The sequence below is a fragment of the Mauremys mutica genome, chromosome 1, assembly GCF_020497125.1.
Source record: "Mauremys mutica isolate MM-2020 ecotype Southern chromosome 1, ASM2049712v1, whole genome shotgun sequence".
Taxonomy (NCBI): domain Eukaryota; kingdom Metazoa; phylum Chordata; order Testudines; family Geoemydidae; genus Mauremys; species Mauremys mutica.
In genome coordinates, this window is record NC_059072.1 from 348,132,927 (window position 1) to 348,159,498 (window position 26,572).

The following is a 26,572-nucleotide window of genomic DNA, read 5'->3' on the forward strand; positions in this document are numbered from 1 at the left end:
CCTTCCTGATGCAAGCATATGAGATAAATGGGAGTGTAACAGGCTGGCAGGGTTTTCCTGAGTCACTGCAACCTGCTAGCAGAGGTTGATCCTGCTAGGAAAGGGTTAAGTGGGTTCTGTTGACTCATTGAGGCAGGTGGCTCATTTATTTTCGCCTGGATATAAGAGAGGTGGGAGTGGCTCCCTGAAGAGAAGATCTAGGGTGTGGGCTGAGCGGCATTGAAGTAAGAAACTGGGGAGCAGCCATGCCTGGGAAGAACACTTTAGCTGAACTTGATGTTATTGTTAAGGAAAGCAGTGAGTTGAGACTCTGCAGCTTTGGACTATGTTTCCAAGTAGGCTGGGGAAGGCACCTGCTTGCACAGAACTGTGCACTTGGGGGGAAAACCTCCCCTGCCCCTAACTGTGCAGCGCAACACTAAGAAATGGGCATCTAGCAAAAGATACATTCATAGAATCATAGACTTTAAGGTCAGAAGGGACCATTATGATCATCTAGTCTGACCTCCTGCACAACGCAGGCCACAGAATATCAACCACCCACTCCTGTATCAAACCTGTGTCTGAGCCACTGAAGTCCTCAAATCATGGTTTAAAGACTTCAAGATGCAGAGAATCTTTCAGCAAGTGACCCGTGCCCCATGCTGCAGAGGAAGGCGAAAACCCTCCAGAGCCTCTGCCAATCTGCCCTGGAGGAAAATTCCTTCCCAACTCCAAATATGGTGATCAGCTAAACCCTGAGCATGTGGGCAAGACTCACCAGCCAGACACCCAGAAAAGAATTCTCTGTAGTAACTCAGCTCCCACCCCATTTAATCCCATCACAAGCCATAGGGCATATTTACTGCTAATAATCAAAGACCAATTAATTGCCAAAATTAGGCTATCCCATCATACCATCCCCTCCATAAACTTATCAAGCTTAGTCTTGAAGCCAGATGTGTCTTTTGCCCCCACTACTCCCCTTGGAAGGCTGTTCCAGAACTTCACTCCTCTGATGGTTAGAAACCTTTGTCTAATTTCAAGTCTAAACTTCCTGATGGTCAGGTACCACATTGGTACTGAGCTTAAATAATTCCTCTCCCTCCCTGGTATTTATTCCTCTGATATATTTATAGAGGGCAATCATATCTCCCCTCAGCTTTCTTTTGGTTAGGCTAAACAAGCCAAGCTCTCTGAGTCTCCTTTCATAAGACAAGTTTTCCATTCCTCGGATCATCCTAGTAGTCCTTCTCTGTACCTGTTCCAGTCTGAATTCATCCTTCTTAAACATGGGAGACCAGAACTGCACACAGGATTCCAGATGAGGTCTTACCAGTGCCTTGTATAACGGTACTAACACCTCTTATCTCTACTGGAAATATCTTGCCTGATGTATCCCAAGACCGCATTAGCTTTTTTCACGGCCATATCACACTGGCGGCTCATAGTCATCCTGTGATCCACCAATACTCCGAGGTCCTTCTCCTCCTCTGTTACCGTTATAAGATGGGGATGCATCAGTTGGAAGTAATTCTTGTTATTAATCCCTAAATGCTTGACCTCGCACTTTTCTTGAATGGCATACTAGTAGGTCTGTGATTAAGCAATCTGCTGAGTTTGTACAAGTAGCTGTTTCAGGGCCTGGAGTTCTTAATGGCTGCTCCTGAAATTAGAGAGTGTTAGAGGTTGTAGTCTGCATGGAGGGGAATAGCAAAGGCACCTGAGAGAGACCTTGGTGGATTCTTGCCAACATGTGACCTGACTGGTGGCCATTGAAACACATGTATGAAGTCCTCAGGCCCCGGGTAGGGCACCACAGACGTTGTTGGCCAAACTCATCCCTGGTGGAAGAGATTCCAACACCATTGACGTTGACTGAGTGTCTCCTATGTCAGCTGTGAATTTGCACTTCTATATCCAAATTGCCCCTTATGAACATATGGTTGGGATCAGAATTCTGATCCATCAAGTGCTTCCAGCAGCAGCCAGCACTTGATGTTCCAGAGGAAGGGGGAACATACCTTTATAATCCTGTGTTAGAGCTGGAAAAGACCTATCAGGTCAGCAAACACAACTCCTCCACAAGCAGAGGAGTGTTCTTTATAGTGTCTGTGCTGCACCACACCAATGATGCAATGCAGTACGGAGATGTGATTCCCAAACTGACCAGACAATGTGATGCACTAAAACTGGCTGTTCTGCTCCCTTCTTCTTCTACTTGTTGATCATAAAAATACCGAGGCCTTTTTTATAGCCAGTCATAATATTTGACTGGGGAGGACTTAGAGTTATAGTCTTATTTCGTTGCACTGGAATTTACATCTATAACTCCCCATCCTTGGAGACTAGGAGTTATATTGGCTGAATGTACTGCACAATATGTATTTACCTCATGCTTTGGCTTCGGTAACATTGCTTGAAAGAATTTTTCGCTCTCTATCAAGCCTGCACCATGACATCAGGACTGGCCCGTGTCCCTGGCAAAGTCCACTGTGGACATAAAAGATTGATGATGGCAAAATGTAAGTTGAACTTAAGAAAGACAAACAGCACTTAAGGAAAGTATAACAGGAAGCTGGATTAATTTTTCTTTGGAAGAGACCAGAAGTGATATTAAATGGCCTTTCACAAACAAATGTCACATGCAATGGGTGGTGTAATGCTGTTTACTGGACCAAAGCAGATATTAGTGACTTGGATGCAGAGCAAATATTACAAATTATTTATTTGTATTACTGGCATACGGGGGGCTGTCAGGATTGGGGGTCCACAGTGCAAGGTGCTGTAGAAACACCCAGTGACAGACCATCCCTGCCTTGGAGAGCTTACAGTCTAATGAACACAATAGATAAAAGACAAAGGAAGCATTACATGCGTCTGACGAAGTGGGTATTCACCCACGAAAGCTCATGCTCCAATATGTCTGTTAGTCTATAAAATGCCACAGGACTCTTTGTCACTTATTACTGCCTGTGAGAGACAGAGAGATCAACTGACTTGACCAAGGTCATACAAGGTTGTCTGTGACAGAGCAGGGGATTGAACTTGGATCTCCTGAGTGCCAGCAGACTACAGTGTCTTAAACATAAGGCCATCCTTCCTTTCTGAAGTCCTGCTGGTCATTTAAATCCCCCTTTAATAAAAGTAACCAATACTACTAAAAAGAACAGGAGGACTTGTGGCACCTTAGCGACCAACAAATTTATTTGAGCATAAGCTTTCGTGGGCTACAGCCCACTTCATCGGATTCATAGAATGGAACATACAGTGAGGAGATATATATATATATATACACATACAGAGAACATGAAAAGGTGGGAGTCGTCTTACTAACTCTAAGAGGCTAATTTTAGAGTTGGTAGGACTACTCCCACCTTTTCATGTTCTCTATATGTGTATATATATCTCCTCACTGTATGTTCCATTCTATGCATCCGATGAAGTGGGCTGTAGCTCACGAAAGCTTATGCTCAAATAAATTTGTTAGTCTCTAAGGTGCCACAAGTACTCCTGTTCATTTTGCGGATACAGACTAACACGGCTGCTACTCTGAAACCAATACTACTAAGTCATTGCATCCAGAGATCTCAAAGCATTTTATAAAGGTGGGTAAGCACCATTGTCCCCATTTTACAGAGAGGCGTATGACTTTCTCAAGGACACACAGTGTAGCAGTGGTGGTATTGAGTCTTAACTTAAGCCAGGTGACAGTTTTTGGATAAAAAACTTTTTTGAGCAAAAGATGCAGATTCGGTGACACCACAATGTTTCGTGAATTCATGTCGGTTTCACCAAATTATTTCAGTTGGGGAAAAAAATTAAAAAAATTAAATGTTGTATTTTAACATTTTCAAAATGTTTCTTTTTTTTTTTTTTTTTTAGTTTTGATACAAATTTTGTTTCAAAATTCTCTTTTTAAAATGGCCAGAATTGGAAATGAACTATTTCGATGGTGTCAAAATGAAACATTTTGTTTGACCTGAAATGATTTTTTTTTTATTTGTTGGAATTGCCAGAGAACTGAAAAAGCTGTTATTTGCACAGCTGTAGTTCTTAGAAAGACAATGGAAAAATTGGAAAGAGTTCAGAGAAAGAACATTCCTTATAGTGATCGAATCAAAGAACTCAATCCATTTAGTTTAACAAAGGCAAGGTTAAGGGGTGACTTGATTAGTTTCTAAGTACCTATACAGGGAACAAATATTTATTTGTGAGCTCTTCAATAAGAGCAGAGAAAGGTGTAATACAAGCCAGTGGCTGGAAGTTGAAGCTAGACAAATTTAGACTGGAAATACGGCAAAAATGTTTACAAGTGCTAGTAATTAACCATTGGAACAATGGTCGTGATGGATTCTCCATCACTGACCAATTTTAAATCAATACTGGACGCCTTTCTTAAAAGATCTGCTCTAGGAGTTATTTTAGGGAATTTCTCTGGCCTCTGTTACACAGGAGGACAGGCTAGATCAGTGGTTCTTAAACTTTAAAGCAGCCTGCACCCTTTTAGTTCTCAAAATATGTTCTCGCACCCCTTATCAAAAATCGTTGAAGTAGGTCAGTTCTTTAAACCTAAATATATTTTTATTTGTATTACAGTAATCATTAAAAAATGTATAATGTTAATAAATACATAGGTTTGATGAAACAAAGTAGTTGTACTTACGTGCCTGTGCTTAATTTGTGTTTTCGATTTACCGTCTAAAAAAAATCTGGCATGTCTTGCACCCCCAGAAAGGGCATCTTGCACCCCCAGGGGGATGCGTGCACCCCAGGTTAAGAACCACTGGGCTAGATTATCACAATGGTCCCTTCTGGCCTTGGAATCTAAGAATCTAACTCCTAGGTCCCTGCTTTGTGTGCTAGGACACACAGCTCTTTCCTTCTACAATTACCCTGACCCTGGCACTTCTTCTAACTGTGCTTGCTACGATACTAGATACCCACCCATTCCACCTCATCCCTCCTGCCCCTGCCATGGCAGAAATCTGCTTTCCCCAAGACATCAGACAAGAAGAGGTTAAAACAAGCATCAGAAGCATGCTTGTGAATATTACACAGCACCGGGCTTTGGCTTTGTAATTTTATGGGATTTTAATTGTGTATCGTCTGACACACCTTGAATATCACTTGGTGGAGAGGCGTCATATAAAACAGTCTGTTGTTATTTCCTCATATGAAGCTGCAAACTAAGAGCCCATTCTGCAGCCTTTGCTGATCTCAGTCGTGTTTATAAATGAAGTCATAGAATCCTAGAATATCAGGGTTGGAAGGGACCTCAGGTGGTATCTAGTCCAACTCCCTGCTCAAGCAGGACCAATTTCCAACTAAATAATCCCAGGCAGGGCTTTGTCAAGCCGGGCCTTAAAAACCTCTAAGGAAGGAGATTTCACCACCTCCCTGTGTAACCCATTTCAGTGCTTCACCACTCTCTGAGTGAAAAAGTTTTTCCTAATATCCAACCTAAACCTCCCCCACTGCAACTTGAGACCATTACTCCTTGTTCTGTCAACCTGTAAGCTTTGCTTGCCGCTCAGACCCACAGCTTTGTGTCCACCTGTCTGTCAGCTTCTTGCACAGTTACCTCTCAATGGTGTATGTCCATGGCCTTGTTACCATGGGGTCTGAGCAACCTCATAAGCTTCAATGGATTTATCCTCACAATACCCCTGTGATATAGGGCAGTGTATTACCTCTTTTTATAGATGGGGAACTGAGGCACAGAGAGACTAAGTGATCTGCCAAAGATCACACAGGGAGTCTGTGGCAGAACAGGGAATGGAGCCCAAGTCCCTGGCTGGTCCCCAACCACTGGACCACATCTGTGTTGTCTTCTACATATTCCACCCCACCACCAGGATGCATGTTGCCACCTCTCTGGGCTCATCTGCAAGGCTCCTATCTATTCATATTTCAATCCCTCTCAAAGACCCACTCCTCCATGGTACATACAGTGCATGCATGTAACTGGCTTGTATATAAACTGCCCCTTATGTTCTGCTTCCCATAAGCTCTGTCTGTCTTCAGTTTATAAGCATCTCAGAGCAGGGACCATCCATGAATGTTCATACCCTTCACATCATGGACACTACTGTATCACCTAGAGGCCCCACCAGAGATCAGGGCCCCATTCTGCTAGGTGCTGTACAAATAGATAGTAAGAGACAGTCCCCGCCCCATAGTGCTCACCTGAATAGACAAGACAGGAGGGGCTATGAGGGGAAATAGATACACAGTCAGAGGAGGTGACCTTCATGCTCAAGGTCACCCATAGGTCCGTGCCACTGCATATCAGTGGAATAACTTTTTCCAGACACCAAGCAATACTTACAAGATAGCAGAATTAAAATTGGCGGAGGACAATTTTGGGGATTGGCTTTTACAGCCTCTCGTCCCAGCTGATGATTTAGCTCTGGAAATCAGCTTATTTCCAAAATGCCATTGTGCACCATTATGTTAATATCACTCTGGGGCTGGATGCATTTATGCAAAAGCTTTTTGAGTCAGAGCCCTGAAAAGGTTGATGTAAAATGTTCCAGATCTCTTTATTTGCATGAAAGGTACATGCATGGTTGCTCTCTCTCTCATTTATTTATTAAATCTGTGCAGGACTTTGGAGAGCATAATAAATAACTCTGATCATCTTGCTACAAAATGAAATTAGATCCCAACTGTCATTATAACTGTAAAAAGTAGCCAGTCTGCCATCTGGCAGAAGCATGAAAAGCCAGATAGAATTGGTCATTGGTGTAACGGTCCCTTTCTTACCTTCCTCTTATAATTAAGCAGGTAGGTATAGGGGGAGGAATAGCTCTTTAAAACTGATGAACAATAATAATTTAAGGCCAAGAAGGACCATTTGATCATCCAGTCTGACTCCTGCATGACACAGGCCATAGATCATAGTATTAATTTGTACCGGGGCAGCAGCAAGTTAAATGACAATCCCTGCCCCAGAGATCTTACAATCTTTCTCTTGTCAAAGACTCTCTCCAAAGCAAGTGGCTGTATGTTACCTTTCAGCTGCACTTTCTGAAGCGGAGTGGAAAAGACGTGCCCTTTAAGCAGGAACTGTGTAAATGCACATCTTGCTGTCTAGGCTGGACAAGGATGCCTGTTTCTCCGTGGGTAGCAATCCATGGGGGATTTTGTTTCTGGAGCTGCCCTTTTTTATATTTATCATATCTCCTTTCTTCAGGGTATTCAGTGGGTGTGTGATTTCACTGGAGAACCTGGGAGCATCAGGGAATCTTTGTATCAGTCTGGTGGTTCTTTGCTTTTATTACACTAGCGCCTAGAAATGAATTTCTCTGTCCAAAATGTGGAATTTCTCACCCAGAATTACTCCCGTCTAAGGCCCCGGATGGGAAGATTAACTCCTCAGCTGGGCTAGTGATAGGTTTTCTACAAATAAAATTGCCTTGGCTTTAAAGTCCAATACTGCAGGGCTAAAAACCAGAGCCAAGATTTAAACAATGGCTGCCTAAATGAAGGCCCCAGGCCAAACCTTTCAGAAGTGTCTAGTGAGTCTTTGGAAAAAGACACTCTCTGAAAATGAGGCCCCTTTAAAGTGCCTTGACTTGGGCCCCTAAACAATCAAGTCAGCCGTTATTTAGACTGTAAGATTGTTAGGGCAGGCACTACCTACATCTCTGTGCTTTTCAGTGCCCAGACGACAGAGCCCTATGGTAATAACCACGATTGATAATAATGATCATTACTCACTTTTGAAAATCTTGTCCTGAGTTCTTATTGAGCCACCTGTTTTTTCCAAATTGCTGAAAACTCCACAGTTCCCCCTCAACGGGAGATATGCCCAATTGGGAAGGGAAGGTTCCCTGAAGTTGTGGACTGTCCCCAGTTATGGCGTCACCATTCATGAATAATGGGTGCCTCCCAAACAGGGGCAGCTCCAGGCACCAGCACCCCAAGCGTGTGCTTGGGGCGGCAAGCTGCGGGGGGCGCTCTGCCGGTCGCCGCGAGGGCGGCAGGCAGGTTGCCTTCAGCAGCATGCCTGCGGAGGGTCAGCTGGTCCCGTGGCTTCGGCAGACCTCCTGCAGGCTGCCGCCGAATTCGCGGGACCGGGGACCTCCCGCAGGCAAGCCGCCGAAGGCAGCCTGCCTGCTGTGCTTGGGGCGGCAAAATACCTAGAGCCGCCCATGCTCCCAAATTCATGCTGATCAGCCCTTTCTACCATCAGCTATCCCGTGTGTCTGTGGATACATAAACCTCCCACGCTGGTTGCACACTCCATGTTTAGGAACGATATCTAGCACAGCGTGGGGCATACATAATATTAATTATACATGCTCATTGCCAATGGAAAATAGATTAACTGCCTTCATTCTGTCAATATCACATACTGCTTGCAGCTCTCTGGCATTTTTCAGCTGTCTAGTATGGTCCGTAAATAACTCTCTCCATATGGAAAGCCTATAGGAATATATCATTTGCTTTGATTTAAGAAGAATCAATGATTTGAGGACCAGATGTCTTTTTTTTTTCCCCTGCCATGTTCCTCGCATATTGTTCACTGCACATAACATCAGATCTGAGATTCCAGTGGGAAGAACGTGCGACCACACTGCATAGAACTGTCCATTGTTCAATGGGTCAGGGACCAGAGCTGTGATGTCAGGATATAGAGAAGTGAAGTTGGCGGCTGAACTTAGTCACCACCTCCAGTGCAGCTTTATAGTATCCAGAGCTATCAGCACACATGTAGACGCTGGCTGCACTCTGACTGTGGCAGGGTTGAAGTTTGTAGAATCCTTATGAGTGGGGGAGGGGAGAGGGGGAACAAGCACAAACAGTGAAATACAAGGGCTGACTTTGAATACAGGTATATGTGGCTGCATTGTAGACCTTGGAACCAACTGCCATTGCCTCGCTGGGAAAGACAACCCTGCTTACAGCTCAAATGTGTGTGGTGTGGTGGTATTCAGGGCCTGATCTAAAGTCAATGGAAAGGCTTTCACTGATTCCAATGGTCTGAGGCTAATTTGTGTAGCAAAGGCAGTGTGCACAGCTGTACTTACAGACCATGTTGTTGGAAGAAAAGCTCCTTGCCATCAGTGTGGTATGTGGGGGTGGATCCTTGACACCAGTTTTTTTGAGAAGGGTGACAAGAATGATTAGGTGCATGGGAAAACTTTCCTGGGAAGAGAAATTGAAAGGCTTGGGATGGTTTTCCTTATTAAAGAGGAGACATGATAAAAGTACCTAAACTAATGAATGGTCTAGAGATGGTAGATAAGGAGCTTCTGGTCTCATTACGCAAGAACAAAGGGACATTCCGTGAAATTGAAAGGTGGCAAATTCAAAACCGATAAAAAAGAAAACGCTTTCTTGCAAACTGTGTAATTAGTTTGTGAAACTCACTGCCACAGGATAAAGTGGAGGCCAAAAACTTAGCAAGATTCCAAGCAGGTTTAGACATGGTATGTGGATAACAAGAATATCCAGAGCTGAAATAACTGATTGTAACCAAGAAACAAAAACCCAAGGATGGGAAGGGAGATGAACCTTCATGTCTTGGGGGTTTAACCCCACATCTCTCACTAGTAGAGATTAGGATGAGATCTTCTGCCTACTGTGGGTGTTTCTTGGACCATGGGTCTGATCCAGCCTGGCAATAGCTATGCTGTCATGTCAAAGTGAAGACCTCCCTGAAGTCAGTGGGGCTCTGATTGGGTGCAGCCCGTATGCATCACACTGACTGATGGGGGCCAGTTACGAATTTTTGCTCATGTGAGTAGGGTCTCCTTGAAGTCAGCTTGGGTGAGGGTTTGCAGGCTCAGGCTCATGTGCATCAAATATAGAAAATACGTTGGTAGAGAATCAAACATTCAGTGCAGCCAACTGGTACAAATAAGGTCTGATGTATGAGGGTCCAGGGCTGGAAGACCCTGCAGCAGCACTGGGATTTGAAGATGGAGCTGAATGTAGAGGAAGGTTGTTTGCAACTGCAGCTGCAGTCTCATTCTGTTCTTTGGTATATAAAAAGAGACATCATGATGTGGCTTCTATTGTACATGTATCCATTTATCGTATTAAAGAAAAAAACCTGTTTCACACACAATGACTCTAATATAACATGATTAATCTATTGTCAGTTGTGAATATGACCTAGCATGAGCAATGAACTCATTCCTAAAAATAAACATTTCTGTACAGTGTTTTGAGGACCTACAACACTATTGTAAATACAAAGAGGTAGTTTTTGGCATGTAAACCACTGCCCTTTACTGGACAGAATCAGAACTGCTCAGCTGTGGGTCATAGCCTCTGTACTGCCAGCAGCGAGTTTCCCTTTACTGAAGTGATCTGGCTGTGTGCTGTTGGATCAGGAAAAGCTGGGTTTGATCCCTGTTGCCACCATGGAGTTCTGAGTGGCTGCTATGCAGTGGCAACCATAATAGTCCTACCTGGCTGCTGACTTTCTACCATATTTTGAAGTCTGGATATGTGGAAATCAGAACCCAGCTAGTAGTTAGATGATGTGATGTCCTGTGCCACAGTCAGACAGGAGAGGTGAAGGAAGCAGGATGAAAACACTTTTAAAAAAGAAATGTTATAAATAGGATGTTTATGGGGCCACTTGGAATGTCATATAGTTCATGGCTAACTTGTAAAGATGTATGGAATATTTTCACTGAGCGCATGTGACATCCTTCCTTCCTTCCTTCCTTCCTCAGGGAGTAGATTTCAGTCGTGCTTCATCCATAGCCCTTTTTAAACTCACATTAGTTAAGAAAGCTAACTTGGGACCATTCGTGTGAGGTGATAAGCACCCTCAACTCCTAATGGGATTTGACTGATTCAGCACCACTCAGAATTGGAGTCCCTAGAGATTTAGCCCTTGTAATAAAAAGCTGTAAAGTCTGTTCCTTGCATTTCTGTGTGTCTCCAGAACTCCCACTAACTGCAGGATCAGGCTCTCCTGGATGCCTAGGGTTGCCAACCCTCCAGGATTGTCCGGGAGTCCCCAGGAATTAAAAATTAAGCTTTTAAATTAAAGATAATGTTATGTGATGAAACCTCCAGGAATTCATCCAAACAAAGTTGGCAACCCTAGCTGAGGCGGAGAGCGATAAACAGGTTTGACACATCTCATGTTCAATTGCTGGGAAGTTTATACGCTCCCATCTCCTCCTTGGTGCTCCACCACCAACTCCAACTCAGCTGCAATTCAGACAGGCCACCAGAGTTTACTCACCACCTTTACACACACAAAAAATACTATAGGTATGGCTGGTCAAAAATTTTCTATCAAAACTGTTTGTCTACAGAAAATTGGATTTTTGGCTAAGATGAGATTTTTCACAGAAAGTGTCTGTTTTCACAGGAAAATTTACACTTTCCTTGATAAGCCAAAAAATGCTGATTCAGAAATGCTGTCACACTATCTCATGGGAGTCATAGTTTGGAGGCCTTATGCCCCCGCTCTCTAGGGTCTGGGTTCCCAGCCATACTACAGCTCCCATGATGCTTTGGGGGCTCAACAAGAAGAGAGGAAGTAGTAGTCCAGCCAGGTGGCCTACCCCACAAAAGAGAATAAGGGGGATGAGTCACTCAAACTACAAATCCCATGAAGCACCATGGCAGCATTTCTGAATTTAAATTTTCAGGTTTCAGACAGAAATTAAGAGGGGGAGGAGGTGTTATTTATTAATTTTTCACTGAAAATCTGAAATTTTCTGTGAGGGCATGGGATGGGGGAAGGAAATTCATTCTCTGATCGGCTCTAACCATGGGATCTTTAATGGCCACATGTGACCAGGATGTCATTTTTGCCCAAAAGATGTCTCAGTGCTCATTAGCATGCCAGGACGTTGGTCCAACTCTGTCTCTAAAGAAAGAGCACTATCTGTTAGATCATTAGTACTGCAGGATCCCTTGTAAAGTACCTCCCTGGAGGTCTCCCGTGCAAGTAATCAGCAGCCACATTTACAAATTGACAAACTCCCAGCCAAGGATGGTGTTAGCAGGGTTGCAGCCATCAGTGTTGCTGATGCCATAAACTTGTTACCAAAGACCTGATTTTCTCTTTGCCTCGAATCTAAACTGGCCCATTTTGTGCTTGCTCGTGAGGTTAATGGTAAAGTGCCCAGTGAGATTGATTGAGCAATGGGTCTGCCCTCTTGCAGGAACTTTCTTGGAAAGGGAAACCTACGTGCAACAGGCTTATGACTTTCTACTTTACATTATGCCTCTTCGATAGCATTGACTCTTGATTCCAAACCTTCATTGTTTTGACTGGATTCTGCCTTTGGTCAGAGTGCAGGGGCAGGGCCAAAAGACGGTGGAGGGGCTTTTTGTGTGTTTTTTCCCTCCCCCACTTCCCTCCCCAAGAGGTATAACAAATGATCATAATGGTCCCTTCTGACCTTAAAGTCTATGAGTCTATGAAATAACCGATTACGTTCCCTCTGAGCAGGGCGCATTGGTCACCCTCCAGAGCTTTGCCAGCCACACCTACATTACTGACCCTTTATGCCAGACGTTTGCCTCTTACCCTCTAATCCACCCTGTGTGTGTCTGGGAGAGCATGCGCATGGGAATGGGGAAACCAAGGCCCAAAAGCCAGCGTGTTTCTAACCCCTCTTTCCCAGTGTGGTAAGTTGGCTCCCCAGGCCGTTCTCATAAAAGATTGCCCCATTGCCCGATAACGCTGTCTTTCATCTTCAGCAAGTATTTAATTAGCAAAGAGAAATAAAGCTCCTGATTGGGACGCCCTGACCAGGCTGGATTCCAGAGAATAACTATCCTATACCCCTCCTTTCTCTCGCCCCTGCCTCCACACGCATCTACAGGAAAGTGACTTCTCGCATGTGTGGCAAGATTGTCTCCTTTGCATGCAAACTACTATGCAGGGCAAGCACCTGTTCAGCACTTAAGTAATAATGCTAAGAAGATCCTAATGCTCTCCCTTTACACTGTTTTCCCTTCTTACCCTCCACTTGCAGTGGGATCCTGAGTTCCCATCCCCATATGATACAACTCTGTTATTTAATGGGCACAGACCTAGCCACTATTTAATCCTGCTGCATTTTTCTCTCCCTAGCCATTTACCATAACACAATGTTTTCCTATTCAGAGTCAATGATCTCAGCTTCCCAGCCCCAAACTCTACCCCTATTATTTCCCTTCAGCCTTTCTCTGGTAATCTCAGGAGTTGTCTATTTAAAAAAACCAAAAAGTCCAATGATATCACATCTTTTAAATGCACTGATTGAGAGACCTTAGCATATCCCTTGGCTTCATTTGTTATGACGAGTAAATGGGATGGCTAGTCCTCTGTGTGTTTCCCCTCCCACAGCACTCCTCTATATAAAGCTTTACAGCAAAGACTGGATTTTTTTTTACTGTTTCTCTCTGTACTTCTTCTCCAGCTACACGTGTCATTAATACTCATCTTTCTACCTTGGTATTCCTGTCACCATAGCATTGTACAAATACTACCAAATTTACCCTGGCGCCATGGGTTAGGTAGTTATTATCTGGGCCCTTCTTGCTGCAGGACAGTGACCCAAAAACTGACCTCTCATTTAAAGAAAATATTATGTTTCTAGCACTTATGGTTGTAGAGAGAACTTCAGAAATGTGAATGAAGCAGTGCTGTCTGCAGAAAACCTGCTACGATACCTCTGAGAGGTGTTGACCTGCCCCGTTCCTTTCAAGAAGAGCTTCTGCAATTGATAACAACTTCTTATCCCCATTTTACAGTTGGTGAACTGAGGCACAGGGAGATTGAATGACTTGCCCAGGAAGTTTATAGCATAGCCAGGAATTTAACCCCAGATTACTTCAAGCTTCGTTTATTGCCTTAGCCACAAGCCCAACCTTCATCCAGTCCTTCTAATGTCTGTCCTGGAATGATCCATCCTGCAGTCCTGTATTGGGAAAAGTTAGTTTTATGAGCCAAATTCACCCTAGTGTAGCTTCACTGAAGTCAAGGGGGTAATGCCAGGAATGAATTTGGCCTTGCGTGTGTGTTTAAAGATTTCAGTCTGGTTGCCAGACAGGAAAATATGATGACTGGAAAGTCAATCACACATGGGAAAGGAGGGGGAAAGTGGAGCAGCTGGCACCAGTGTGTTCAGTCTAATGCTGGTGATGGGCTGCTGCCACATGGGGCATATCAGCAGAGGGGGGCCAGTCCAAGATTTTGCATGCTGCACTGCATGTGTGTTTTGCTTGAGACTGCAGACACCTCGATTTAGCTGCATAATAAAAGTAAATCTGCTGCCGCTCTGTTTCAGTGCAGGGATATCCAGAACACTGTAGAATAGGGATGAATATATTTGTATGGTAGCTTGATGTTTTGGCCATTAGAGTGACTGTTAGAGGCTGTTAAGGTAATTTACTGTAGGTTTGTGGTTGTAAATACATTTCCATTGTGACTAAGGATTCTAATAGATGTTAAGTCCTGCCATTAAGAGTGTGATGGAGCAAGTTATGGGATGCGCATTGTTTTGCCTTTATAAACTAGGCATTACAAAGGAAGGAACGAGATTGGCTGATCAATCCAGTATAGCCGTATGGATTGGGACTCATTCACCCATTTGCCCTTAGGTGTTCCAAGATGACGTGTACTTGATGGTAAGTGGAATACCCTTATCTTAAATGCACCCATTGGAAAAAACATACATTGCCTGGAGAAGAGAAGAAGGAGGGGGGACATGATAACAGTTTTCAAGTACATGAGCGGTTGTTACAAAGAGGAGGGTGATAAATTGTTCTTCTTATCCACTGAGGATAGGAGAAGAAACAATGGTTTTAAATTGCAGCAAGGGCAATTTAGGGTAGACATTAGGAAAAACTTCCTAACTGTCAAGGTAGTTAATTACGGTACTGGAACAAGTTACATAGAGAGGTTGTGGAATTTCTGTCATTGAAGGTTTTTAAGAGCAGGTTAGACAAACACCGGTCAGCCATGGTAGATAATACTTAGTCCTGCCTCAGTGCAGGGGACTAGACTAGATGACCCATTGAGGCCCCTTCCAGTCCTACATTTCTTTGAATGTTATTGATATTGCAGTAATGCCCAGAGGGCAAAAGTGCTCATGATTCGAGGTGGCGTGGTCTAGTTTTCAGGGCAGCTGCCTGGGAGTCAGGAAACCTGGATTCTACTCCTGGTTCTGCCACTGATGTGGCCTTGAGCAAGTCACTTTGCCTTTCTGTGCCTCTGTTTTTCCCTACCACCCTTAGACTATGAAAGGGCTGTCTCTTGCTACGTGTCTGCACAGCACCTAGCACAATGGGGCTCCTCTACAGGTCTCTGAAATACAAATGATAATACATGCTTGGATGCTTATCCAGCCTACCCAAAAACTGAGCAGATCTCATGGAAATACCTCTCCTATGAGATTTCTATTATTTCCTGCTGGGCTGGAATTACTGTCCTAACAGCATCAGAGGGGTAGCCGTGTTAGTCTGGTTCTGTAAAAGCAGCAAAGAATCCTGTGGCACCTTATAGACTAACAGACGTTTTGCAGCATGAGCTTTCGTGGGTGAATACCCACTTCTTCGGATGCAAGTGGTGGAAATATATACCTGCCCCAGGAAATTTCCACCACTTGCATCCGAAGAAGTGGGTATTCACCCACGAAAGCTCATGCTGCAAAATGTCTGTTAGTCTATAAGGTGCCACAGGATTCTTTGCTGCTTTTACAGAACCAGACTAACACGGCTACCCCTCTGATACTTGACACCATGCAAGGCACTGCATTTAGCCGTATGGAGTGGAAATCCATCAACCTCATGAAGAAACTTGCACAAATACAAACAGATATCATCTTCCTTTCCAAATGCAAACGGATGGACATCATACCTAATGGACTAAAGGTAAAAAATCCACTACTATCTACATACTACACAGACCACAGTGAGAGATTATGCCATACTCTATCGAAGAAACTGAGGAACCACCTGATCAGCATCCTATACAGCAAACAGGAAAATATCAAAAAAGAGCTCTCCAACCTGGAGACTCTCATCAATAACCAAACTTCCATACAAACGGATTTCACTAAAATAAGACAGGAGATCTACACTACTCACTTCACCTCTCTACAAAGGAAAAAGGACTGTAAGCTGTCTAAACTCCTACCTGCCACATGGGGCCACAGCCGTGGTACCCCTAACCCACCCAGCAATATCGTCAATCTATCCAACCACACACTCAGCCCAGAAGAACAGTCTGTCCTATCTCGGGGACTCTCTTTCTGCCCTGCCACCCCCACCAATATGATACAGTTCTGCGGTGATCTGGAAGCCTACTTTCGCCGTCTCCGACTCAAAGAATTCTTTCAGGACAACACTGAACAGCGCACGGATACACAGTTACCCTCCCACCAACAGCACAAGAAGAAGAACTCCACATGGACTCCTCCTGAGGGTCGAAATGACAGTCTGGACCTATACATTGAATGCTTCCGCCGACGTGCACAGGCAGAAATTGTGGAAAAACAACATTGCTTGCCTCACAACCTAAGTCGTGCAGAACGCAATGCCATCCACAGCCTCAGAAACCATCCTGACATTATAATCAAAGAGGCTGATAAAGGAGGTGCTGTTGTCATCATGAACAGGTCTGACTACCAAAAGGAGGCCGCCAGACAACTCTCCAATACTAAATTTTACAGGCTACTTCCCTCAGATCCCACTGAGGAATACACTAAGAAACTGCACCATCTACTCAGGACACTCCCTACACTAACACCAGAACTAATCAACATACCTTTAGAGCCCCGACCAGGGTTATTCTATCTACTACCCAAGATCCACAAACCCGGAAATCCTGGACGCCCCATCATCTCGGGCATTGGAACTCTCACTGAAGGACTGTCTGGATATGTAGACTCTCTACTCAGACCCTATGCTACCAGCACTCCCAGCTATCTCCGTGACACCACTGATTTCCTGAGGAAACTACAATGCATTGGTGACCTTCCAGAAAACACCATCCTGGCCACCATGGATGTAGAGGCTCTCTACACAAACATCCCACACACTGATGGAATACAAGCTGTCAGGAACAGTATCCCTGATGATGCCACAGCACACCTGGTTGCTGAGCTCTGTGGCTTTATCCTCACACACAACTATTTCAAATTTGCTGACAATATATATCTCCAGATCAGTGGCACCGCTATGGGCACCCGTTTGGCCCCACAATATGCCAATATTTTTATGGCCGACCTGGAACAACGCTTCCTCAGCTCCCGTCCACTCACGCCCCTTCTCTACCTACGCTACATCAATGACATCTTCATCATCTGGACCCATGGGAAGGAGACTCTGGAAAAATTCCACCACGATTTCAACAGCTTCCACCCCTCCATCAACCTCAGCCTGGACCAATCTACACGGGAGGTCCACTTCCTAGACACCACGGTGCAAATAAGTGATGGTCACATCAACACCACCCTATACCGAAAACCTACCGACCGCTATGCCTACCTTCATGCCTCCAGCTTCCATCCCGGACACACCACAAGATCCATTGTCTACAGCCAAGCACTGAGGTACAACCGTATCTGCTCTAACCCCGCAGACAGAGACCAACATCTAGAAAATCTCCACCAAACATTCTCAAGACTACAGTACCCACACGAGGAAATAAGGAAACAGATCAACAGAGCCAGACGTGTACCCAGAAGCCTCCTACTGGAAGACAAACCCAAGAAAGAAACCAACAGGACTCCACTGGCCATCACATACAGTCCCCAGCTAAAACCCCTACAACGCATCATCAGGGATCTACAACCCATCCTGGACAATGATCCCACACTTTCACAGGCCTTGGGTGGCAGACCAGTCCTCGCCCACAGACAACCTGCCAACCTGAAGCATATTCTCACCAGCAACTGCACACCGCACCATAGTAACTCTAGCTCAGGAACCAATCCATGCAACAAACCTCGATGCCAACTCTGCCCACATATCTACACCAGCAACACCATCACAGGACCAAACCAGATCAGCCACAACATCACCGGTTCATTCACCTGCACTTCCACCAATGTAATATATGCCATCATATGCCAGCAATGCCCCTCTGCTATGTACATCGGCCAAACTGGACAGTCTCTAAGGAAAAGGATAAATGGACACAAATCAGATATTAGGAATGGCAATATACAAAAACCTGTAGGAGAACACTTCAACCTCCCTGGCCACACAATAGCAGATCTTAAGGTGGCCATCCTACAGCAAAAAAACTTTAGGACCAGACTTCAAAGAGAAACTGCTGAGCTCCAGTTCATCTGCAAATTTGACACCATCAGCTCAGGACTAAACAAAGACTGTGAATAGCTTGCCAATTACAGAACCAGTTTCTCCTCCCTTGGTTTTCACACTTCAACTGCTAGAACAGGGCCTCATCCTCCCTGATTGATCTAACCTCGTTATCTCTAGCTTGCTTCTTGCTTGCTTATATATACCTGCCCCAGGAAATTTCCACCACTTGCATCCGAAGAAGTGGGTATTCACCCACGAAAGCTCATGCTGCAAAACGTCTGTTAGTCTATAAGGTGCCACAGGATTCTTTGCTGCTGTCCTAACAGCCTCTCTCATAGAATTTGGGCATTTCCTAGAACCCTGAAGCATTTGTAAATGAAAAATAATGATAGAAAAGCAGCCAACAGAACTTATTCAAACCTCAAAAAGGCTTTGATTTGTGTTTCAGGTGGTTTTGTGCTTTATTGTAGCTGGCTGACCCATCCCTAGTGGCGGTGCTGATGTAACATGAGGTACCCATACATTTTTATTCTACCACTTTTAAATAGAGAGTTTTGAACCAAAAGGCAACATGCAAATGCCTCTGAACGTTATGATCTGAGTCTGGTCTTCAAGGTTAGATCCTATTTCTTTAGTGGATGAAACAACAACCGCTGTTCCAACTCCAAACACCCACCAAATATCTGAAAAGTTTGGACCTGAACCAAACTCTTGTGTCTCAGGTCCACATCTGTTGTAAAGCTGTTGCTATCATTTCCTGAATGTAAATTTGACTTGCTGCCTTTAAATAACTTCTGGCATGTTAGCAGGGATACCCAGGGGGAGGGGGAGGAAGGGGCAGTTTGCTCCAGGCCCCCCATTTGAGAGGACCCCAAACCAAGAACATAAGAGCGGCCGTACTGGGTCAGACCAAAGGTCCATCTAGCCCAGTATCCTGTCTTCCGACAATAGCCAATGCCAGTTGCCCCAGAGCAAATGAACAGAACAGGTAATCATCAAGTGATCCATTCCTTGTCACTCATTCCCAGCTTCTGGCAAACAGAGGCTAGGGACCCCATCCCTGCCCATCCTGGCTAATAGCTAGTGATGGACCTGTCCTCCAAGAACTTATCTAGTTCTTTTTTTGAACCCTGTTATAATCTTGGCCTTCACAACATCCTCTGGCAAGGAGTTCCACAGGTTGACTGTGCGCTGTGTGAAAAAATACTTGCTTTTGTTTGTTTTAAACCTGCTGCCTATTAATTTCCTTTGGTCACCCCTAGTACTTGTGTTATGAGGAGTAAATAACTTTGATGCTGATTACTTTGTCTACACCAGTCATGATTTTATAGATCTCAATCATATCCCCTCTTAATCATCTCTTTTCCAAGCTGAAAAGTCCCAGTCTCATTAATCTCTCTTCATAAGGCAGCCATTCCATACCCTTAATCATTTTTGTTGCCCTTTTCTGAACCTTTTCCAATTCTAGTATATCTTTTTTGAGATGGGGCAACCACATCTGCACACAGTATTCAAGATGTGGGCATGCCAGGGATTTATACAGAGGCAATATGACATTTTCTATCTTATTATTTATCCTTTTCTTAATGATTCCCAACATTCTGTTTGCTTTTTTGACTGCGGCACATTGTTTTCAGAGAACTATCTACAATGACTCCAAGATCTCTTTCTTGAGTGGTAACAGCTAATTTAGACACCATCATTTTATATGTATAGTTGGGAATATATTTTCCAATGTGCATTCCTTTGCATTTATCAACATTGTATTTCATCTGCCATTTTGTTGCCCAATCACCCAGTTTTGAGAGATCCTTTTGTACCTCTTTGCAGTCTGCCTGGAACTTAACTATCTTGAGTAGTTTTGTATTGTCTGCAAATTTTGCCACCTCACTGTTTACCCCTTTTTTCAGATCATTTAGGAATACACCTCTACCTCGATATGAGGCTGTCCTCAGGAGCCAAAAAATCTTACCGCGTTATAGGTGAAATTGCATTATATCGAACTTGATTTGATCCACCAGAGCATGCAGCCCCGCCCCCCCCGGAGCGCTGCTTTACAGCGTTATCCGAATTCGTGTTATATTGGGTGGCATTATATTGGAGTAGAGGTGTATGTTGAATAGGACTAGGCCCAGTACAGACCCCTGGGGGACACCACTATTTACCTGTCTCCATTCTGAAAACTGACCATTTATTCCTACTCTTTGTTTCCTGTCTTTTAACCAGTTATCAGTCCATGATAGGACCTTCTCTCCTATCCCATGACAGCTAACTTTGCTTAAGAGCCTTTGGTGAATGACCTTGTCAAAGGCTTTCAGAAAATCTAAATACACTATATCCACTGGATCCCCTTTGTCCACATGCTTGTTGACCCCCTCAAAGAATTCTAGTAGATTGGTGAGGCATGATTTCCCTTTACAAAAACCATAATTGACTCTTCCCCAACAAATTACTTTCCTCTATGTGTCTGAAAGTTTTGTTCTTTACTATAGTTTCAACCAGTTTGTCTGGTACTGAAATCAGGCTTCATCATCATGTTCTGACATTTAGGGCAGCGACGAAACTTCTCCACTCCTGTCTGTTTTTGGCAAGTCTTTCAATGGTTCCCCAGCTGTGCCCCAGGTTTTTCAGCTCAGCTTCCACAGCTCTTCGCCATGTTGTTTTCCAGCAGCCTCATTTTCACTTGCCTTCAGGTGTCCATCTTGTTGCTACTCTGGTGATGAAATCAGTTTCGATCCGAAGCACATGGCCAATCCATCTCCAGTGTCTCCTGGCAATGATGGTGCTCAGATCCTCTTGGCTGCACTGTGTCAATAGATCTTGTTTGAGATTGTTCTGGGCCAAAAGATACAGAGGAATTTTCTGAGGCAGGTTGTATGGAATTAAGACAGTTTGGACATGTCATACTTTCTCATTCCCCAGCATTCTGCACTATAAAGTAGTGTTGAAAGTATGCAGCTTTGATCAATCTTGAGTTTGGTTTTGTATGTTGATGATTTCCAGACTGTATTTAAGCTCCTGAAAGTGTTCCTGGCTTTATTGATTGTGTCCTGGCTTGTTTCACCGTCCTGGCTGATGGTTCTGCCCAAGTATGTGAATATTTCTACATTGGTGACAACATGATCCTCTATCCCTACTGGTGATGGTGAGGCAATATTAAAGGTCATGATATCTGTCTTATTGTGGTTGATTTTAAGTTCAATTTGCTGGCTGAATGCGTTGAGTCGAGTTGTTTTTTCTTGTGTATGGTGTTGGGTATGTGATAGGAGAGCGAGATCACCTAGGAAGTTCAGGTCTTCAAGGGGTGAGAAGGGTGTCCATTAATGTCTCTTGGCAAGTCTTCTGTTGTACGCCGCATTACCCAGTCGATGGCAATGTTGAAGGGAATGGCAGACGTGGCATACCCCAGATGTACCCCTGTTTTGACTTCAAAACTGAGCTCACTGTGATCAACACTGCATGTAAAGTTGAAATAGAAGCTTTTGATTATGTTGATTATATGGAAAGGAATTCCATATGCCTACAGAATGCGCCACAGGCTGGTCCTGTGAATGCTATCAAAAGCCTTCTCAAAGTCTATGAAATGTATGTAGAGTTGCCATTGCATTCTAAGCATTATTCTATTATGTTTCATAGAGTGAAGATCTAGTCTGTGCATCCATGCCCTTTCCGAAAACCGGCTTGCTGTTTTCTGAGAATGCTATCAACTGCCTCTGATATACACTGGACTATGATCTTACACAATGCTTTGCATGGCACAGATAGAAGTGTGATACCACGCCAGTTATTACAACCACTGAGAGTTCCTTTCTTCGGTATCTTCACTATAATCCCATTGATCCACTCATCTGGCACTTTTTCCCTTTCCCAGACTGATGTATTTAGAGGGGCCAGGATAGATATTGCTAACTCAGGATTGACCTTGGACAATTCTGCATTCAAGTTATCCTTGCCAGGAGCTTTCCCATTTTTTAAGGATTTGATGGCCTCACTGGTAGTTTAGCAGGCTTCCAGCTGCTGATGTATTAAAAAAAAATTGCTATTTCTTTTTGAGTCGTTGGCTACGTGTTCCTCAGATTCTTTTTTGGCCTGCTTAATTATATTTTTACACTTCATTTGCCAGAATTTAAGCTCCTTTCTATTTTCCTCATTAGGATTTAACTTCCACTTTTTAAAAGATGCCTTTTTGCCTCTCACTGCTTCCCTTACTTTGCTGTTTAGCCACGGTGGCTCTTTTTTGGTTCTCTTACTACGTTTTTAAATTTGGGGTATACATTTAAGGTGAGTCTCTATTATGGTGTCTTTAAGAAGTTTCCATGCAGCTTTCAGGGATTTTACTTTTGGTGTTGTACCTTTTAATTTCTGTTTCACTAACCTCCTCATTTTTGTGTCGTTTCCCTTTCTGAAATTAAATGCTACAGTGTTGGGCCTCTGTGGTGTTTTCCCTGCCACAGGGATGTTAAATTTGATTATATTATGGTCACTATTACCAAGCAGTCCAGCTATATTCACCTCTTGAACCTGATCCTGTGCTCCACTTAGGACTAAATCAAGAATTGTCTCTCCTCTTGTGGGTTCCAGGACTAGCTGCTCCAAGAAGCAGTCATTTAAGGTGTCAAGAAACTTTATCTCTGCATCCCGTCCTGAGGTGGTATGGGGATAGTTGAAATCCCCCATTATTATTGAGTTTTTTATTTTAATAGTCTCTCTAATCTCCCTGAGCATTTCACAGTCACTATCACCGTCCTGGTCAGGTGGTCGGTAATGTATCCCTACTGCTATATTCTTATTATTCGAGCATGGAATTACTATCCAGAGAGATTCTATGGTACAGTTTGGTTCATTTAAGATCTTTACTTCATTGGATTCTATGCTTTCTTTTGCATACAGTGCCATTCCCTCACCAGCGCGACCTGTTCTGGCCTTCTAATATATTTTGTACCCTGATATTACTGTGTCCCATTGATTATCCTCATTCTACCAAGTTTCTGTGATGCCTATTATATCAACATCCTCATTTAATAGGAGGGACTCTAGTTCACCCATCTTATTATTTAGCATTTGTATAAAAGAACTTTAAAAACTTGTCACTTTGTAGCTGTCTCTCATTACATGATGCAATTGAATGAGACTTTTTTTCATTTGACTGTTTCTCATCAGATCCTACCAGTATTTTATCATCTTCCATCCTCTCCTCCCTACTAGGACCTAGAGACTCTCCATTAGTAGATCCTCCCCCAAGGAATGTCTCTGCCCAAACCACATGCTCCTCCGCACCTGTCGGCTTTCCCCCAGCCTTTAGTTTAAAAACTGCTCTGCGACCTTTTTAATGTTAAGTGCCAGCAATCTGGTTCCATTTTGGTTTAGGTGGAGCCCATCCTTCCTGTATAGGCTCCCCCTTTTCCAAAAGTTTCCCCAGTTTCTAATAAATCTAAACTCCTCCTCCCTACACCATCATCTCATCCATGCATTGAGACCCTGAAGTTCTGCCTGTCTAACTGGCCCTGCGCGTGGAACTGGAAGCATTTCAGAGAATGCTACTACCATGGAGGTCCTGGACTTCAATCTCTTACCTAACAACCTAAATGTGGCCTCCAGGACCTCTCTCCTATCCTTCCCTATGTCATTGGTACCTACATGTACCGCGACCACCAGCTCCTCCCCAGCACTACACAGAAGTCTATCTAGATGTCTCGAGAGATCTGCAACCTTTGCACCAGGCAGGCAAGTCACCATGTGGTTCTCCCGGTCATCGCAAACCCAACTATCTATGTTAGTAATGGGCAATTTGATCATTAGAAATACCTGTCTCTTCCTAATAACTGGAGTTCTCTTCCCCTAAAGAGGTATCCTCAGTGTGAGAGGTTACCACGACATCATCTGGAAGGAGCGTCCCAACTATGGGATTGTTTCCCTTTGCTCCAGTTGGATGTTCTTCTTCCCTGAGACTTTCATCCTCCTCAACAGCACAGAGGTTGTCAGACCAGGGCTGGGACCATTCTACTGTGTCCCAAAAAGTCTCATCTATGTACCTCTCTGTCTCCCTTAGCTCCTCCAGTTCAGCCACTCTGGTCTCCAAAGCCCATACACGGTCTCTGAGGGCCAGGAGCTCCTTGCACTGAATGCACACGTACACCACCTGCCCATAGGGCAGGTAATCATACATGCTGCATTGGGTGCGATGCAGGAGTATTGCAACCTGGCATGCAGGGTCACAGTGCCACTCGGGTTTGTCCTGCCAGCTCCTCTGTCATGATGGAGGAGTGACCAGGTCAAACCTGAATGTCTTTGTGAAGCTGCACACCAGGCCACAATGCCCAGAGCGGGAAGCCAGGCCAGCTCCATAGGATGGGACCCACCACTGCTGGGTGAGTTTGGGGTGAGATTGCTCTCTAAGTCTCCCACCCCCTGGACCTCCCCTGAATGGTAATTTTTTAGAGGTGTGGGAGAATCTCAATTTCAGACTTTTCCCACCCTCCCTCCCCGCAAAAGCCTCTGTACGGCCCTGTGTATTAGAGATCTTCAACAAAATCAAGTCGCTGGTGATGCCATCTGTTGAATCTGAGAGCCTTTAATCAGAAGTTGTGCCTCTCTCAGGTGATTCTAAAGACAGTGGGTTCTGTGCTCAGAAGGAAAGGCGAATCATTCTCTAATTCTCACTCTGTGTAGACTGTCTTCCATTTTGTTTCCTTGAGGTTTTTTAATGTGCTTGGCTTTCCATTTCTCATCTCCTGTATGGTTCATGTCCTAGTTTTAGCTTTCACACTCTTGTCATCAGGAATCTAGATTTCCTGGTGTGAGAAAAACACACTGCTAAGAGGTTCAAGGTCAGAAGATTATTGTATTTTACCTGCTGGGGTCTAGGAAGTGTAGTTGCTTTACAGGTCTCCACACTAGTTTACTGCAGGGTATGTTGTGTTGGTAGCACAGAATGGTGTTTAACAGTTCTGTTACTTATACTGCATTATCACGTAGAGGCCCCAACCTAAATCAGTGTCTGACTGTGCATCTGCTTAGTCAGAAACAGCTGCTGCCCAAAGACTTTACAATCCAAATAGGTGAGACAGGCGAAAGGATGATTATCCACATTTTACAGCTTAAATGACTAACCCAAGGTCACACACTTGTCTGCACATACAGCGCTAAGGTGGCACAGCTGCACCGGTGCCGCGCTTTAGTGAAGACACTGCTACGCCCATGGGAGAGCTCCTCCGGTCAGCACAGTTAATCCACCTCCCCCGAGAGGCGGCAGCTGTGTCGGCGGGAGGAGCTCTCCCTAGTCCTGTCTACACGGGGCGCTAGGTTGGTATAAATGCGTCGCTCAGAGGTGTGGATATTTCACGCTCCTGAGTGACCGATACAAGTCCGTCGCGTAGCTCTGGCCTCAGTCTGTGCCCTGTCTGAATCCACATTTGCTAAATCTTTGTCTAGTGCCTTAACCACAAGACTGTCCTTCCACTCTGAATGGCTTCTCCATCTGACACCCCTCCTAGTATTCACCATGTACTGTATTCACCCCTCCTTTGCCATTACGTCTGCATTCCAAAGATCCATGTTAGTGATAGAAGTACAGGAACAAAGAATACTTTCCACTTTTCCTAACTTTCCCTTATCTGCTCTGCTCTGAGCAGCATTTTTCCTACCATTTGGATCTATCTGTTTTGTTTACTAGGCCTGGAGAGCTTTGGTAAAATATTACATCTTCAGGCTATAAAGGAAGGTTGGGGGTGGGGGGCTGTTTATTTTGGTTTTTTAGTTCTGTGAAAGAAAATCTCCTTTTTTTGCCAATGCAAACAAAGTCTGCCCCGTCTCCTCTGCGGTAGCTCAAGATGCCACCCACACCCAGTCTCGCTGTGGAATGTAGACACAATTATTCCAACAGTAGCAAGTCCCACAGGGATTATCCTTGGTTGACTTCTCTGTGATCATCTTAAAACAAAACAAACATTGGTTGTTTTTCTTGTGCTTCTCTAGCGTTCTGCTAACGTAAGGCCAGGTACTGAAGGACTTACTCAGGCAGAGCTCCCACTGAAGTCAATGAGAGTTTTGCAATTTGGTATTTCTGTGGTGCCTAATAAGGGCCAGGTAAAACACTGGCAAAGACATTGGGCTTTGCTCCATTGATATGATTCTTTAATTATAGCCGTGCCTGTCTTTTACCATGAGTGGCTTATACAGGTTAAAGAGATGCCCTAGCACGACATTCAGATCCAGGTATGAATTTCCCTAATTCAGGGTGTCTGGAAACAGGGTTGTGGTTCAGGTCTATCTCTCTAGTTTGAAGCTCCTCCTAACTACTGCTTATATCTCTTACCCTCTCCCCAAGGCCCACCTCGGCTGTAACACC

The 26,572-nt window shown here is 44.2% G+C and overlaps 1 protein-coding gene across 2 annotated transcripts in view; it reads left to right on the forward strand.

Moving 5' to 3' along the window:
- The window catches only part of GAB2 (GRB2 associated binding protein 2), a 222,015-nt gene that overhangs the window by 32,822 nt on the left and 162,621 nt on the right, over positions 1-26,572 (forward strand). The window contains exon 2 of one of the 2 annotated variants that reach the window (XM_045020929.1): positions 18,674-18,737. The exons of the other annotated variant lie outside the window; for it this stretch is intronic. The gene's annotated coding sequence lies outside the window, so the exon portion shown is untranslated. The remainder of the gene's footprint in view (positions 1-18,673; positions 18,738-26,572) is intronic. 2 annotated transcript variants of the gene reach the window in all.